This window comes from Bombus vosnesenskii, unplaced genomic scaffold (genome assembly GCF_011952255.1).
Source record: "Bombus vosnesenskii isolate JDL3184/JDL3185 unplaced genomic scaffold, Bvos_JDL3184-5_v1.1 scf7180000013314, whole genome shotgun sequence".
Classification (NCBI taxonomy): domain Eukaryota; kingdom Metazoa; phylum Arthropoda; class Insecta; order Hymenoptera; family Apidae; genus Bombus; species Bombus vosnesenskii.
The window spans coordinates 4,008,959-4,026,247 of NW_022882960.1; the positions used below are offsets into that span (position 1 = coordinate 4,008,959).

General features: G+C 33.9%; 2 protein-coding genes across 3 annotated transcripts in view; one reads left to right on the plus strand and one right to left on the minus strand.

Annotated features, from left to right (window-relative positions):
• Positions 1–17,289, minus strand: part of LOC117235010 — a 281,666-nt gene that overhangs the window by 171,598 nt on the left and 92,779 nt on the right. The gene's annotated exons all lie outside the window — the stretch shown is intronic.
• LOC117235009 (class A basic helix-loop-helix protein 15-like) overlaps positions 1–17,289 on the plus strand; it is a 288,550-nt gene that overhangs the window by 125,044 nt on the left and 146,217 nt on the right. For both annotated transcript variants that reach the window (XM_033496629.1, XM_033496628.1), the window contains exon 3: positions 14,262–14,361. The gene's annotated coding sequence lies outside the window, so the exon portion shown is untranslated. The remainder of the gene's footprint in view (positions 1–14,261; positions 14,362–17,289) is intronic.

The following is a 17,289-nucleotide window of genomic DNA, read 5'->3' on the forward strand; positions in this document are numbered from 1 at the left end:
AATGAAACAGGAGAAAGATGAATAGTTCGAAATGAACTATGCACATATTCGCGTTAATATCTTTTCGTAAGTGCAAAACCTATGGGCATTTTGCAATCGCAGGAATTTTCTTAAATGGAAACCTTTCTTTTTTCGCATACATTCAATCCTCTCGTCATTCCACGAAAAGAAAAGTATTACAGTAATACAGTCGAAAACTGATTAGTCTAAAAGATGTTTCAACTGTAATTAAGATATGGAAAGCAAAAAAAGACGAAGCGCAGTACTCTTGTATTTATGTCTTCGTTGCTTTACATTGCTTTAAGACAAATTCTGGATAAAAAAGAAAAATTAAAGATAAAATATCCTTTAAACTAATCAGTTCTCGACTATACTACCTTAATACTCTTTTCGTAGAATGACGAAAGAATTCGATATATGCGAACAAAAAACGAAAGCTTCCATATAAAAAAATATTTTTCCGTTTGCAAAAGAAATATCATCGTAAATACGTTCACTTTTCGCCATTCATCTGTCATCTTTTTCATCTTTTCCTCGTACATATCATTTGCGGAAAGAACGCTGGAAATTAATAGCATGATCGTATACACAAGATACACAATTTACAAGTACATACAAATAACACATATCCACATAGAATTTACATCCTTCTCCTTTGAAAACATCTGAAAACTTTGCCTACTTCCGTGATTTATCATATCAACGTCTCTATCACCAAGTCGACCACTCTTTCTCGAAGAAAATAGTCTCGATATAGCATATAATCGTTAGTTCGATCCGTTCGCGAACAAACGAAAGAAACAATCCCCATACTCTGGCCGTAGCGAGGCACAATGGTAGCAAACGTGTAATCGCGGTGTCGAGCACACGGCAATGGGGCAGAGGAGAGAACCACCGTTACTCACTCTTACTTCTGCCGGGTGAACGACGAACGGTTCTCCCGATCGGATCGTCGTAGCACACTTTCGCAACGCAGGATGCGCGCGAGAGACGCCAACGGGATCCGATTCAATTGAAATTCAATTACAAAACTATTTTCGAGCCTTGACTGGCCTGGATCCCCTGAAACCGGTGTGTCCTGTGTGCAGGGCCGAGAATCCTTGTCACTTCCCCCTCCACCCCTTCCTCGTAACCGCGAGAAAGGCATAGCTCCGAGGAGAAAGTATTCTTATTCCGCTCGTAGGATAGTCTGCCTCTGGTCTGCGCCTGACCGATCGTCCGATGCTTGTCGCAATTTCTATCCTAAACGGAGATACGCTGATCGAGCCGACCCGGGAATCCCGGTTTTCGAGAGTTCTCTGGCGCAAAGGATTTTTGTTGTATTCGGTTGTTCAGAAAATTCCTGACATTTCTGACAGATAATTACCATAATTACTGTAGCAGGTTGTTTGAAAAGCTCTTGGCATCTTTCGACGATCGCTACACGTATCTTGTCTTGTATTCGATGAAATCGAATTTATTTATTCTTAGGAATTATTCATTCCTACTGAAATATGAAAATGCTAAAATTAAATACCACTCCTGATTGAAATCTGTTTAATTCTAGATGTTTCGTATCTCGGTAGAACAGCTATGTCTCGTGTACCAATGAAGAGCATAGGTGGTACACGTTAAATGTTAACTGAGGTTAACGTAGGCCCGTTATCATTTGTTTTCACTTTTGGAAAGCTTTTTTAATGATATTGAGCCTTTAAGGAGAAAATTGGCAATTTCTTCGACGTGTCATTTTTGTAAAAACCAAAGAAATTATTAATGAAAGAAAAATTCCTCAAAAAATATTATATCAATCAGAAATATCAAATAGCATTAAATATTAGGTTGTCCGAAAAGTGTCTTTCTTTTAAAGACACGTCTTTTACAACGATACATCTTTATGCAAACATGAAACCTAATCTGTCAAATGTTGTGATAAAACAAAATGGATCATACGTAATTCGACAAAATGATATAAGACAGAAAATGTTGTGCATCCATTATTTCCTTATAAAACTTGAAGACTAGAAATTTTATTGTAGCAGGTTGAGCATGACGTAAAAAATGTTTTTTCGGAGACTGTATTATGTGTTAATTGGAAAGAAGAGGAGGTTAAAGAAAAAATAATATTATGACTAAAATGACTATCGTTTCTTAATACGATAAAGTACGAATGTATTTCGTATTGAGAAATCCTTTGCCAAATTGAATAATCTAAAGTGGAAATTTTGCTTGCTTCTTAAAGATTCGCGGTGATAAAATTTACATTGCGTTTGTTATTGATAGAAATTATTTTGAAAAATATTCACCATTTCATCAATTATCACTTGTCAATTTCGTAATGGGTACTATAAAATATGCCACGTTCTTTGAATTCCACATACCTTGCGAATGTAGAGAGAAAAAAGATAGAATTCAGTTTATGTCTCAATTTCCTTATGTAAATTATTTTTCTTCCTTTTTTATGCAAAAAAAATTCCATATGTAAAATAGAATTTCTTCGATCACGAAGTTACTCATAGTTTATCATACGAATTATAGCTCATCCTACTTTACAAGCAACGTAAATAACACGAATCAAGACATTTCTAAAAACCACCTACTCATCACTTTCTATTCGACACTAGTAAATTATCCCATACTTTACTTTCGATATATCATACGTTGCCACGAAACGCATGATATATCCATTAATATTACTATAACAAAAAATTTAATTTACCGTTTCCTTCGACAGTCAAATTCCAAATTTCTAACTGAACTTCGAATATCCTCATCGTTGCTATATATTTAAAGACGAAGAAAATACCACTTCTACAGCTGGAATTCAATAATCTTATTTAATACGATTCAGAATCGAAGGAAATGCTAATTTTAAAAGTGAAATTAAATATCTGAAAAACTGAAATAAATAGAATTAAATATCTTTCGTTAACGATATACGAAAACGATATCACATAGAATACGAAGAATTTTAAAGTTAAATTATAAACTATCGTTAAAGATATTCAAAAATAGAAAAATGAAATATCTTCGTCGGCGGTATTCGCGAACGAGGTAAAGGAACGATTCCATGAAATAGTTCGATTGGAAAGCACGTGATCGGTCGAATGCAAAAGATCGCCGTAGTCGGGCTTCATTGAATTTCATTGGTCGATCACATTCAATCTCCGTACATCAGTTTTCGATGAGGAACAACGGGATTCGTGGCATTCTAGGTGCGGTGCCCGTTGTATTCACCGGCCGTTTCTATTCGAAACTCGTGCCGATCGGCGCGGTTCTACACGTTCCTTACACCCGTGCAAGCCTTCTTGCAAGATGAATGCTCGAGTACTCTCTCGATTCTCGGTTTCGTGCTAGGAATAAAATCGATCTCCATAGGTGTATTAAGGTCTAAATGGGAAAAGAATCTTCGGCCTTCGGTCGTTAATTCTACCACCACTATAAATAAAGGGAATACGGTGTGAATAGATCAGACGTGATAATGATATTAAAAATGCCGACGGAATTGTATATAGGAAGAAGTTTCAGTTTCACAACTTGTCGATTTGGTGAGGATAAAGGCAATCGTTCCATTCTTCGGATAATTGTGGGAAAGATATACAATTTGAAAGGTTAATACGAATTTAATAAAAATTCATGTCATTTACCGTCATAATCGTTTTGTGAAAGTTTGTAACCGGATAGCGCGAATTTCCATTAATTCGATATTTATTCAACTATACTGAAGATTTATTCAACTATACTAAGAAAGAAATACTAGTGAAAGAAATATTAGCAAAGAAACAATTCAATCTTAAAATTAAATAATCTTGATAACATTTTGTAGAAACGTTATATACATATATATGCATGTATTTGGCTTTAAAGTTAAATGCTCTCGATGCTTAGACGATATTTTGGAAAAGTTTGATATATATTTAGTTTTGTAATGAAATATTCGCAATAATTAGTGAAAATTTTGTAAAAACGTAAAATTAATCTTGTTCCCTTATGACGGTTGTAAATCGTATTTTTAAACTGAACATTTTATTCTTAGGAATTATTAGGAATAGCGCAACAAAATGTCCGGTTAGTTTAGTAGATTTAAAGAATAAAATATAAGTAAAACGTCTAGTATACCTTTGTTCTCAGGAAATAAAAATTCATGGGCAATATATACGTATGGGTAACAGAAAAAAATAATAAAAAATATTTTTCACAAAATTTTGTCATAAATAGATATAACACAACGTTTCTTTATTTATCTTTATGAAAGTGCCTTTTCATATATGTACACGTGTATTTTGAAATGAAGGCAAAAATGTAGAAAATAAGAAACATATATTTTAAAATACTTTGTTACTGCATAACCGTAAGCTTCAGCTTTTCAATGAACAAAAACAATTTCCTCTAACGTTTTATATAGAGTCTTTATTTAAGAATTCGATCTGTAATAGCGAATACTTTCTGTTCATCGTATAAAATTAATTCATAACATTAAAATGCATTTTTATGCAATAAAACGATTGTTTCATGCGTTACGTATAAAATAGCCAATATCTCTAAAAGTACAAAAAATTTTAAGTTCCTTGTTCCAAATTTACAACAATAAGAAAAGAAAATCGAACAGTCCATAAAACGACTAATTGATACCTGCTTACATTATCATAAAAATAAAATAATTCCAATCGAGTTAGCGATTTAAATATAGGAACAGCATAAAAAATATTTCAAAAAATTGATATCACGACAATTAATCGGAAAAAAGTTACATTTAGTGCATAATTAATGGGTACCAAAGAAGATAACAAGCCAATAATTCCTAAGATAACCATTTTCATCCGGACAACGATAGGCTATTAAAAATTAATTGACATCGGTAGCATTTCACTTTTATTTCTTTCGAGGCAAACGGCTGATCTTCCGTCATTTTTGTAATCAAAGTCGAACAAAATTTAGTCATCACGGATTCGAATTATTATACTTCGCCAATAAACACCATATAGGTACGTTTCAATCCACAAATTTCTGCACAATGATGATTTTTACCAGACTATTTATTAAATTAAATTTATAATAAAATTTATAATACATGATCATTAAAAGATAAAAAAATATAGCATGCACGAGGAACTACAAATGTATAGAAGAACTAGATACTAATAATAAGCGAGGAAACATACTAACATAAATACGTCCAAAATTTTACATTCTTGATTTATAATAAAAATTTTCGTAAATTGATTTTTTGTGACTTTTGCAACTCAAAATGATAATCTAATATTTTATTGTTATTTCATTTATTCCTATCTCAAACGTACGTGTTCCCATCTTAAACATTATTCTACATTTTTCATACAATTGTCTTTATTTCCTCTCTAGTTCTTCGACTGGATAAATTTTACATGAGCATTGCATCTGTAGAATTTGACGATCCACGGTGCGGCGATGATAAATTTTTATTGGTCAGTTGCTCGCCCGACCTGTCGACATTTATTACTGCTGCTATCTGGTACCGGTTCGTGGGCACGCGGATTGCAATGCGAACCAGTATCGAGAGATGAAAGGAAGGAACGGAAGGCTATGTTAACGCGTCGGGGGCGACAATAATAGAGTTCTGCGTTTCGATTTATTGTAGGCTGGCCGTTAGCGGCTTGTAATTTATTGAAGTGGAATATTGGAATTGTTCGAGTAGCCTTTGACGCCTCGACTGATCGATATTGCTTGCTTGCTTGCTTCGTATACAGCTTATTCGTTTCGGTTTATGTTAAGCAACTAAATGAATTTTATCGTTGTTGTTCTATTGTTTAGTCACGTCAACTATTAGGTTTGGGCTATTAGCGACTACTTTTCTTAAAACAACGTACACGTACGTTCTCGTTTTTCGCTAAGCTGTGGCAGTCTAAAGGCCGGTCTGCACAAGCAGAGATTTGTATGTAGACACGTATTCGCAGGCAATTTTATTTTCCGCGGGAAATCCGCGGACAAAGGAAAACGAAATTCAGGTCCAGAGACAATCCGCGAGTAAGAATCTAGTGCAGACAGTTGTCGACAGACATACGTTCGCCGTCAATCTATATACGTTGTCCGATGAAAAACCTCGTAAAATGCACGTTCACGGACAAGTATTTTGTCTTCCATTAGAATGGAAGACGAGAGACAACGTCTGCGAGCAAATGTAGGGAAAATGTGTTTTTTACTCCATTTAGGAAGCAACGATCCCGCTGTGCGATGGTGAGATTTATGACGAAGCATTCGCTATTGCAGCAAGGAAAGGCGAAAGTAGAAAATTTGAAAATACATGCTGTTTGTCGAAATCACTGCAGAGTCACGTACTATCCATTCCTGGATATGTCGTAAAGAATTGTTCGGAAAGCGAACTTCAGTTCAACTTCATTTTTTTCAAAGGAATTGCACAGTTTTTAATACACTACTCGATCTGTCATGGTGTTTCCTATAAAGATTTTAACCTATGTATTTATATCGAAAAAAATTGCTTGGAAGGGTTGAAAAGCTTAAATCAAATCATTAAATTCTGGGTTTCTATAAAATATTAATAACCAAACGCATGTGTAGTATTTTATGGGAGAAAACTTTTTCATATATAATATTCATTGTTTATATTAAATGATATTCGGCTGCAGAAGTAGGTACATCCATTTATTCTTCAAAAGTCAGGATTTACTGCGCTTCGTATTTGAGAGGAACTTCGACAATCCGCGTGTTCCATCTCCAACATATCTTCAACTCATCGACATCGAAATATACCAGACTAGCCGGCACGTTGCTAGTGAACAAACGACATTGCCTGCGATCTACATACATCTTTTGGCGAGTGTAGGCGGGCAATGTACATGGACAATGTCTGTCAATGTAAACGCGCCTTAGATCTGCTAGCAAGGTATCGTTTGTGACAGTCATTGTAGTACAGTCGAAATCTATTTATTGAAATGAATCGTTAGTTAATGCCCGATTGACCGAACTTTTACCGGTTGAATTTTCTTATCTGAACGTGAGCTCGTATTATACGGTCGACAAATAATAGCGCGAAAAATTTGTGAGTTCCGATAAGTGGAATTCTAATACATTTAATAATAAATAGTTGCGTCTAATGTTTATTAAAACATTCATGTACATTCACAATACAGTCACGTACACGTAGGGTGAGCGATAACGAGTGTGCGAAGGTTGGATCTAGGGGGAATCGGCTTATGTGCGCTGTATTCACGTCATTCAGAGTATAATGCGCTCCTAATTGTCTTCATATCTCTCGTAGCAGGGGAGATGCGTCAATTTGAATATTTCATTCATACGTAATTTAATAAAATGATACGGTGGAAGTTAAAAGCGATTTTCAGGTTTGATCACACAAGCAATTTCCTTCTTATCGTTTTACTATAACGGCTTTGAAAGGTGTTTTAAGTGCATCCATGTACGAACCTATTTCACAGTTTTATAAAGAAATGGATTTAAAGTATATTATGTTGATAGAGAGGGTTGAAAAATTCTCGACGCGTATACACATAATTTATTACAAGTTTTTAATAAAAGATAACTAGGAAACCTGATCAAAAATCGTATTTTAGAAGCTAAATGGAAAAGAGCAAAAGTAACTTAGGAACCTTAATTTCAAAATCGGAGCAAAAATCATGAAATTTGTGTATAGAATTTGAATTCCAACATTAACTCAAACTTACATTGAGCTTTAAGTATAGAGACCATAATCGCCCAGATATATCGGCTTGCTCCTACAACTTTTTGAACAATTGCAATCAAAAAATTTGAAACGCCATCGAAAAATCTATGTACTCTTCATCCGTACGAACGTCGTACTCTACTCCAACTGCATGCTCTTCATCTACACAAATATAGATACTTGTATAGGGAAAATAAAGCTCGTATGAGTTGTTAAATGCCCACGGAAAAAAATATCGACCTAAAAAACAAAAGCAGCAATAAAATGTTTGCACAGTTCCACAATGTTTCTGCATTCTCCGCGTGCATCAAACCAAAGAATCATTCTGGCTGAAGTAAAAGTCTGAAGCAAAAGTATTCCAACAGCAACCGTCAGTAATCCACCCAAATCTGAACATTCGTTACAAAACCTGCATATAATTCTCCGACTATACAACGTTATAACATCTAACATGTAAAGTTAGCGGATAATAAACCGACTACCGAACCAGCCCGCCATTATATTTTAACTACCTACCAATATTTCACGGTTGAGCCATGCGGTTTCCCTCTCACTTGACAAGCGACCAGAATCTTTTTCCACCGCGGGGCGTGATCACATAAGTGTACCGACACCCGATTTACATGAAAAGAACGCGCGACAAGGAGCAGCGCGTGTACGCAATCGGCAGCGAGCGAGACCCGCGCGTCTGAATTATGCGAACCGTTGCACTGGCTGTTCAATAGAAGAAAAGAGAAGAAAGGAAGAGAAAAAAGAAAAAAATCGACTCGAGATTCGAACCTGCCGATCGCGTTAGGCCGCGTCGATTGAAAGTTGCCGCGAATTTTTTATCTCTGTTAATTATATTCCCTGCCAAGGTCTTTTTACGCTGTTACATTCCTCGCCGTTGCCAGCAGCAAGAGGCTAAAGCCTCGTTCAGATTGGTTAAGTTGAGTACCTATTTGCTTGAATTTCAGTCGTTCGGAGCTTTAGTTTAGTTTTTAGTTGAAACTTTAAGAACTTTTAAGAAGAAGAAATTATCGTGTTATTGTAATCCTAAACTTCGTCACTAAGAACCGATATTCATTTTATGAACAAAATTTAATCAACATTTCAATTTATTACAGAGAAGAGGACGAAAACTCGTACGAAATGTTTGTAACAATTTTCTTATTAAATCCTGTTAATTTACCTAAGTGCTTCATTATATTATTAAACGCAATACGACTAATAGGAATGAAGAAATTGTCAGGGAAGAATATTAAAAACAACAAAGCCTTTTGAATTATACAAAGCTAAATGACATGATTAGTGAGGATCACAGTAGGAAGAATATTTCAAATCAGGTAAATATCAGTCATGTAAATAAATGTCTTCAAGTTACGTGGATTAACCTGAAGGAGACGTTTTGATACGCGTGCACGTGCGACCAGTAACATTTTTCCTTCGATGAATCTAGTCGGGAACGAGTCTCGGCGATCGAAAGGACGAGCCAAGACACCTGTTCTAATCGTCGATCTAAGGATCTAAGACTGGAGAATCGAGCGGCTCCGCGGGGTTAAATCACGACGATTCGACGTCGCTTCGTGGCAACCACTAGCGAAGGATAAGGAACTCGTCCTGCGCGAGACCTTTCACTCGCTGCACAGATTACGTTCAGCTGGTCAGGTTCATAAAGAGATTTATCGATCTCTCGATTTATAAAGTCGCCGATTTGCCACCTGTTCGCTGCCATACTGGACACACTGAAAAGGTGGTTAGTGGAACTTGCTTTGATGTAGTTGCTGCTGGGATTCTTGGTTGGGTTACTCGCTTGTTCCTTGATAACTTGTGATCGAAAGAATGAGAAGAATACAGAATATGGTTCAATGAGTTCAGGATTAACGCTTAAACCCTTTGCTTTTTATGGCTGAGTTTAATTCGTAACGTGGATTATATAGTTGTAATTCGACAAGGATGAGTTATATTTACGAAAGAATTTAGTTTGAAAAACTTTGTCCATACAAAGTTTAACACTTCGTATATGATACAATGTTATAACTATATTGTGCATAATTGTGAATACACATAATACGCAAAAATATGTAAAATATTCAAAATACGGTAGTCGTTATTGTTAAAGTAATACTATATAACGTTTTATTAAATACAAAGTTTATTTAGAACAGAATAACTATTTTATATATAAGATAATAACTTGAAATATTCACGAACAACGCTCTATTCTCTGGTACATCTCAAACGGAAATGAATTGGTTTTATTGAACATTCATTTATTCAACACGTACGCGATGCGCTCGTCTCATGGCGTTTTCCTTTTGTCTTCTTCTCTTTCATTCCTCGCTCGTACAATACAGATGTACATACATCTATTTTCTAACAACTATATCTTATATCGAGGTTCCATTATTTCGAATTACGTTCGTGAAAGTATGAAACTGCATAAATATTTGCGGTCTAGTTACAACAACAAATACTAAGTAACTACATTAAAGCGACTAAATTAAATAGCCACTAAAAAAAAATCTTGGAACAAGATATTAAGTAATTGTTTTAGATAATTTTGCGAAAATTTCCAGTGATGTTTAAATAGAGAGAATTATCAGTTTACAGTCCTCTTATTTCGCTACTGACTGATTCATATGTTGAAGGTTTCCGGTTGAAAAAGAAGAAGAAATTCAAGCAGTATATCTTATGTGGAATATATGAATATATGAATTGAGAATATACATCAAAAATACAATGAAATGTGATATAAATTTGGAAGGAATTGTGATGCGACACAGAGCATGGTTATGTTCAAAATAAAAGATATAATACAACTGGAAATAAATAATACAGCACGCGATTAAATGTTGAATTTTTATTATACACATAGAACTATTATTCACACAAGTTTCCTACTCTTCTATTCTTCCTATTTCCTATTCTTCTATTCTATTCTGACAACTACAGTTTAAAAGGAAATATAGTCTTATCACGATAAATCCTCAATTGACACGACCATCCATCTGTAGAGATTTAAGAAGACATTTATTAAACCATAGATAAATGCAATCATTTATTTCCCATCTGCTCTCGGATAATATGTTGTAAAAAGGGCAGTAGAACTTCCTCAAATGCACGTTGATACCAAGACGACATTACCAAGAAATGTGAAAGATTATATTTAAAGATAATATATAACATGGTAAGCGTCAGATCTAGGGAGATGCACGAAGACTTTTATTGAGTTTTTGATTTATAAAATCACTGATGAGCCACCTGTTTGCCAATAATTGCACAGTAGAGATGGCGATTAGTGCAATTTATTTCATCATAAAGATTCTTGATTGTCTTCTATTTCTTTTCTCTTCGAGCAGTTCTCACAATCTACGACTAGAAAACGGTAAATGAATTATCTGAATTTTGTAATTCTTTAATTCTGGAATCTCAACTACCACCGTTTAATTTTTACTAACAATTGATGTACATACAAAAATGGATAAATTAACGAAACAATATCGGACATAAAGATGGCGAGGTAAATAGTTCTTCGATATTAGAATTACCAACGATAAACGTATAGCGAACTATACACACATTTCTATTAAAATAGAATCGTGAAAAATCTACATTAATATAAATTTGCTTGATCTTTACGAAGAGTTACAATCTAATTAATTAATTTTTACAACGAATTAGAAACCATGTCAGTTTAGACGTTTTAAATAGTTTCTGTTCTGAGGAATATTGAATCAATGAAATCATGCCTGACGGAATATTTCTTAAAAATTAAATCAGTACGCTCAGCATCCCTTATCGAATTCATCATCGACTTGTCCTCAAAGAATGAACACATCCAAGTTCGGCGTTGCACCTCCGAAAAACTTGATCCGTGAAAAACAATTCGGCTCAGTCTCGACGCGTTCCGCATGAAGAGACCGTAAATTATCCACGAATCGAGACGAGATTTATGCCTTTCGATTCTGGCCCGTTAAACGTGTCCTGTTAAAGCGCGAAAGAGCGTACCGATGACGGTAACCTACCGACAGAGATTATATCCACGACGACAGGGCGAAGCGGAAGATTTATGACCAGCTTTTTATCCAATAGGATATGGGTGCTTGGAAAAACGATCCGCTCGATGTGTTTCACGTCGAAAGAGGTGTGGATTATTTCCGCGCGGACAGGTTGCAATGAGATTTACACAGCTGCTCTCTGCCCTTCATTCAATAATACTACCGAACGCGTATCCTCGAGATTCTCGAATAAATCGAGTTGAAAATAATTCCCTGAGACTAAGTGGATCGTGTTAAGATTAAGGTGACGGCGGCACGGTGCCCTTGAGTGGATCGGTCAGTATCGGCGTAGGATTAAAAAGCTGAAACCGCGAACGATTTTCGGGTGTCAAATATAATTTCGTCGCTGTAACAGGTTCGAGTAAAAATTCGCACCACGACCGGTTTGCCTTTTCGTCGAGCGGTGCTCGGTTAGAAAGTTATCTTTCAAATGGTTTAATTATTAAATACCGCGTGCTAAATCAATCGCAGAAATGATTAATCGCACGATTTTCCTCGCGTTTTAACGTCACGTTGAGTCACGTCGACGTTTTCGAAACGGTGAACTGATTTTCACGTAGATATAAGGATAATTTTCAGTGGAATTTAACAAAGATTGTGGTACTTGCAAGGATATCGACTGACTAAAATGTAGAATTTTTCAAATTGATTAGTTTCGCGAGGGAAACGTTCTGCTGTTTTTCATAGCAAGTTGTTTTTCGTATTGCTAAACTTCACATTTTTAGAGAAGCTGTTAACCGTTTAGAAGCGAATGCAAATTCTGTGATAAGTAATGCTCTTAGACCATCGATGGTTGTAAATAACAGAAGGTTCGAAAGGTACAAATGTATGTACGTGGTGAAAGTCCAAGGAGTAGGTACTTCCTCTTAAAAATGTTATGCAAATTGTATATTGTAATATGAAAACATTAATACTGTGACCTTTAAATTCATAAATGTAATTCTTTTCAAATAACTCACCCATTAAGAAGTTGAAGCGTAAGTTGTTGAAAGTTATACCTGTGTGGGTACAAGCGAAGGCGTTTATTTCTCTTCTCGTTAATAGAGTACTCTGAAGAATAATTCGCGAATGAAGTTTATGTAAATTCTATGAATAATATTAAGAAGTAAAATTTCAAGATGATCTCCTTTGAATTAATTAATGAATTATAATTAAAAAGTGAATTAATAATTAATGAATTATAATTTCTCGGTATTACTTCGTGATGTATATATATTTAACTATGTAATAAACTATTACAAATTGTTTTATATAATTCTATCTTTCAACGTATTATCTTACCTTTGTAGAAGTTACAACATTTAATAATAATATCAAGTATTAAATAGTAATGTTCATGAAAAATTAAAACTAAGCTACTTGATGTTATTTTAAATATAAAAATTATAATCGTTGGAATAGATTCATTTAATCGAAACTAACCGATCATCGTATTTATTCATTTACGTAACATGTAAATTTTATTCTTAATCTGGTTCCAAGGTCCGAAATACACGATATCGTTGCAGCAAACAGTTTACACGCTTGGAATAAAACAAACTACATATTTTACCGATTTGCCTGCTTGCAATACTTTGTAAACGTGCAAAATATGTTTTACCGTAAATCTGTTATCGTGAGAACCAAGAGATAATTTAAAAACGAACCGTGAAAAACACTTTACCTTTTTGATGGTATCGCTCATACGAATTCCATGCGTCGTTTATGCACTGTTCCTTTCGTTTGATACACAATTTGTTTTCGCGTTGCCGTGACCAGACATAAATAAAACAAAAAGCCAGATCGTAATCTGTACATAAAAGAAATATATGCGCTCTTTTGTATGCAAGTGTAATTGATTTTTATGCAATCATCCTTATTCCGTACTCATTTTCTGTATATTATGCACCTACATATGCGACCACATATAACGGCTCGTAAAAATATTTGAACATTTACCATAGAAAATTTATATATATATATATATATATATATATTGCATATATGTTTCTGTTTTATTATTATTTATAGTTTGCAGTAACTGCCAGGATTATAAGCAAACTACATTTTTGTATGAATGAAATACACACATGCATATTCTCCTTTTTTTCCTAGAGACATTAGTAGTTACTCTTTGTTTAAGTCATTAGTAGTCTAATGAAATTTTCAAATATTTTCTGTAACACATAGACGATATTCATAAAGGAATTCTGCATGTGTTCGAATATTTTCATATGTATACGTAAAACTGATTTATTCGCTACAAATAATCAAATTATATTTCGTAAGGAAAATATTTTTAATCAGTCGTATACAAATTACTGTGGCTCGTTAATTTGGAAAATTGTGAACTACACAATCCCTGATATTTATTCCTTTCGACTATTTGTTCTTGGATACTGAATTAGTCGTATTAGTGTACCATTTGGAGAGTAAGGTTAAATCATTTTCATGGAAATGTTTTCAACGATGAATAAATGCGTCAATAAAATTATTAATATATATCGGTTGTAAAGTATTACATACAGATATCGAAGTTTTTAAAAACAATTCAAGTGACTATGCAATGGAAATGTCTCTTTATTGTGTAGGTGGTGAAAGAATTTCTGCAACGTACAAAGGAAGAAGATGTCGCAGCAATTCCGGAGAACATTCCTGCAATAATGTGACAGATAGTAGAATTCATCGACGGTAAGTAGAATTTTACTCTCAGTTTTGCTGAAGATGCAATGAAAATGATTATTGTTCGTATAAAGTGCGTGTAAAATATACATGTGTGTGTATAGTTAATATTTTTAAATTTATTATGTTAAATTATGTCGAGTTAATGGATTACACTCTGTGTATGGATTATTAGTCATTTACAATGATAGTAAAAAACAATCACAGTGACAAACCATGATGAGTAAATGTAATATGAATTATTACTAAGAACGAATTGAGATCTAATCTTTTCTAATACTCAAAAATATATTAAATAGTAAAATAAATAGAATTTTATTTAATATTGGCAAAACGATCGGTTCTTCGATATCCAACGACTTTTTATTATCTCCTAACGATAAGAATAAATTACCTACTTGAAATCCTATTTTATCTTATTCAATTTTTTGTTAAATTGTTTGAAATAAAATAAAATGCGAATAAGACCAGTGAAGGTCGTCAACGAGCATTCTAAACTAGAAGCGCCAAAAAGATAGGATTTTATATATATTGTTCCGATAAACAATATAATATACCGATTTAGTATTTTATTAAAAACTTCAGTTCCGGTCCATTTGTTTTAACGTCTGATAACAATTCACGCGCTTCTTTAATTTTACCCGAATCGTATTAGGTTGTCCGAAAAGTTTCTCTCGTTTTATGAGGAAATAATAGACGCACAACATTTTTTGTTTTATATTATTTTGTCGAATTACGTACGATCCATTTTATTTTGTTGAGATAAACACCGCGACATTTCACAAACTTGGTTTCACGTTTGTATGTACTGTTGTAAAAAACACGTTTGGGAAAGAAAGACACTTTTCGGACAACCTAATATTAACATTTACCGTATCTACCAATAATTCAAATACTAACGAAGCTTCACTTTCTTGTTAAACTATGTATCGTTTATAGAAACCCCTGGATCATTTTATTTATGTTCTTGTTGTATCAATACACGTATCGTCAACCAGACTTTTAACTGTTCCAGGTTTATTTCTCAAAAAAAGGTAATTAAACGATGTCATCGGTATAAAGAATACAAATTTGTGATAATCTGATGAAAATTCATAAATTCCTTCAAGTCCTAACTCCACAAAATAACATCAAACTTCACTAACTTTAAGCTCAGTTTTCTCAGTTTACAAACTAGAAACGTAGACATAAAACCATTAAGAACTAATACGATGGTATGCAGAATTTCGAGACAGAACCTTCCAATCAACCTATTATTCCATTTCTCTATTCCATATTTTTCATTTCTATCAAACTAATTTCTTCATCGTGAACGAGCGTTTTTTTTGCGTTGGTTCAGAAGATTCTCAATTGAATCTACCAGTAATTCAAATAGTTGCGCTATATCTGAAATCACGTGGAACTCATACAGACGTTCAAATTGTATTATAAACATTCGTATAGAATTCTGTCGATAGAATTTCCCAATTCACGTGTTACATCTCCTACGTACTCTACATGTTATCCAATGTTTTTCATCGTGCCTCTACGCTTTTCGTTGAACACAAACGTTTTATCGTTCCCCAGGCAACCTAGACGAGCAATCAACGAGATATGGAAACTGTTCGTATCACGTTGAATCTTGATGGTATCGTTATCGATTGGCCGCTATTAACTCGGAACGACGACTGACCGATAGAATGCACTTAACGCCCCGCGTGAAAAGTGAAAGAGCTTTGGGGCGGCCGTGACTTTTAGCCGCGCAGCTGCTCGAAACGACAGCGATCACGATGACAATGTTTTCATTAGCGTGTTAGCCATATCTCCTTGTCGAGCCGCGATCTTGTCAGCAGGATATAATTCAAAGTTGGAAAGATGTGTAATTTATGACGTAGATCGTCGTATCTAAAGCAGATAGAAGAGACACGAATATTGAGCACATGATGTTTCGCTGTAAATCGTTGCATGTGAATACCTGTTGTGGTTCGTCGCGTCGTCCAGAACGCTGATTATTAATCTAACTAATTAACCAGATTATCAAACTGCGGATTTTTACGCGAGTTTGTTCAAATTATTGTCTAAAATTAAATCGAAAATTAGAGATTTGTTGCACTTATTAAAACATTATAATCAACACTCCGCTTTAAATACTTATATATTTTTCAATACTTTGTATATATTCTGTATAGTTTTAGCGTTATTATTATTTCGTTTGTTCTGCACGTAAATGCATAAAAATCCATCAATTATATAAAATCTGGCTGATTACTAAATAACATAAGTAAAGACTACGGATGATAAATTAAAAAATTTGTTAACAAAAGTAAGAAATAATAATGTTTCTGTGATATGTTCTTTCTTTTTTTGTTCTTTTTTATCGAAATGCAAACCACGACGATTTCAGGATTTTAAATAGGCAATTTCCGACTTATAGGTAACGAATTAATTTACATATTGATATACAATAAATTAATATTACGTGGTGATCGTTGAAAAAAAAGCAGAATACGGAGGGGGAATGATTTTGTGGCGTTATGAAGATAACGTTAATCAAATTTGTGTAGATTAAAAGCGTATAAGTTAATAGATATCATCCTGTGTAGAAGGTAAATTAATCGAACAGTAATTAAGGTATTTAATGGAAATACTGATTAACGAAATGAACGAAATTATTATAACGTAACGTGGAATTTAATATCAAATTTTCTCAATTTACTACGAATAATAGAATTCTCTATCATCGGAATTTGTATTTAGTGTAATAGCATTATGTTGTTATGTTTCACATTGCCAGTATGTTTCTATCACGACAATAAAATCATTAATTGAACGAAGCTATAGCATAACAAGGTTATTTTCATTTATAACAGGAATACAAAATTTGTATACTTGGAGAAAATTGTAACATTGAACATGACTTAAAGAATAAACTTAATAAACTTAAAGAATTTGTCACGA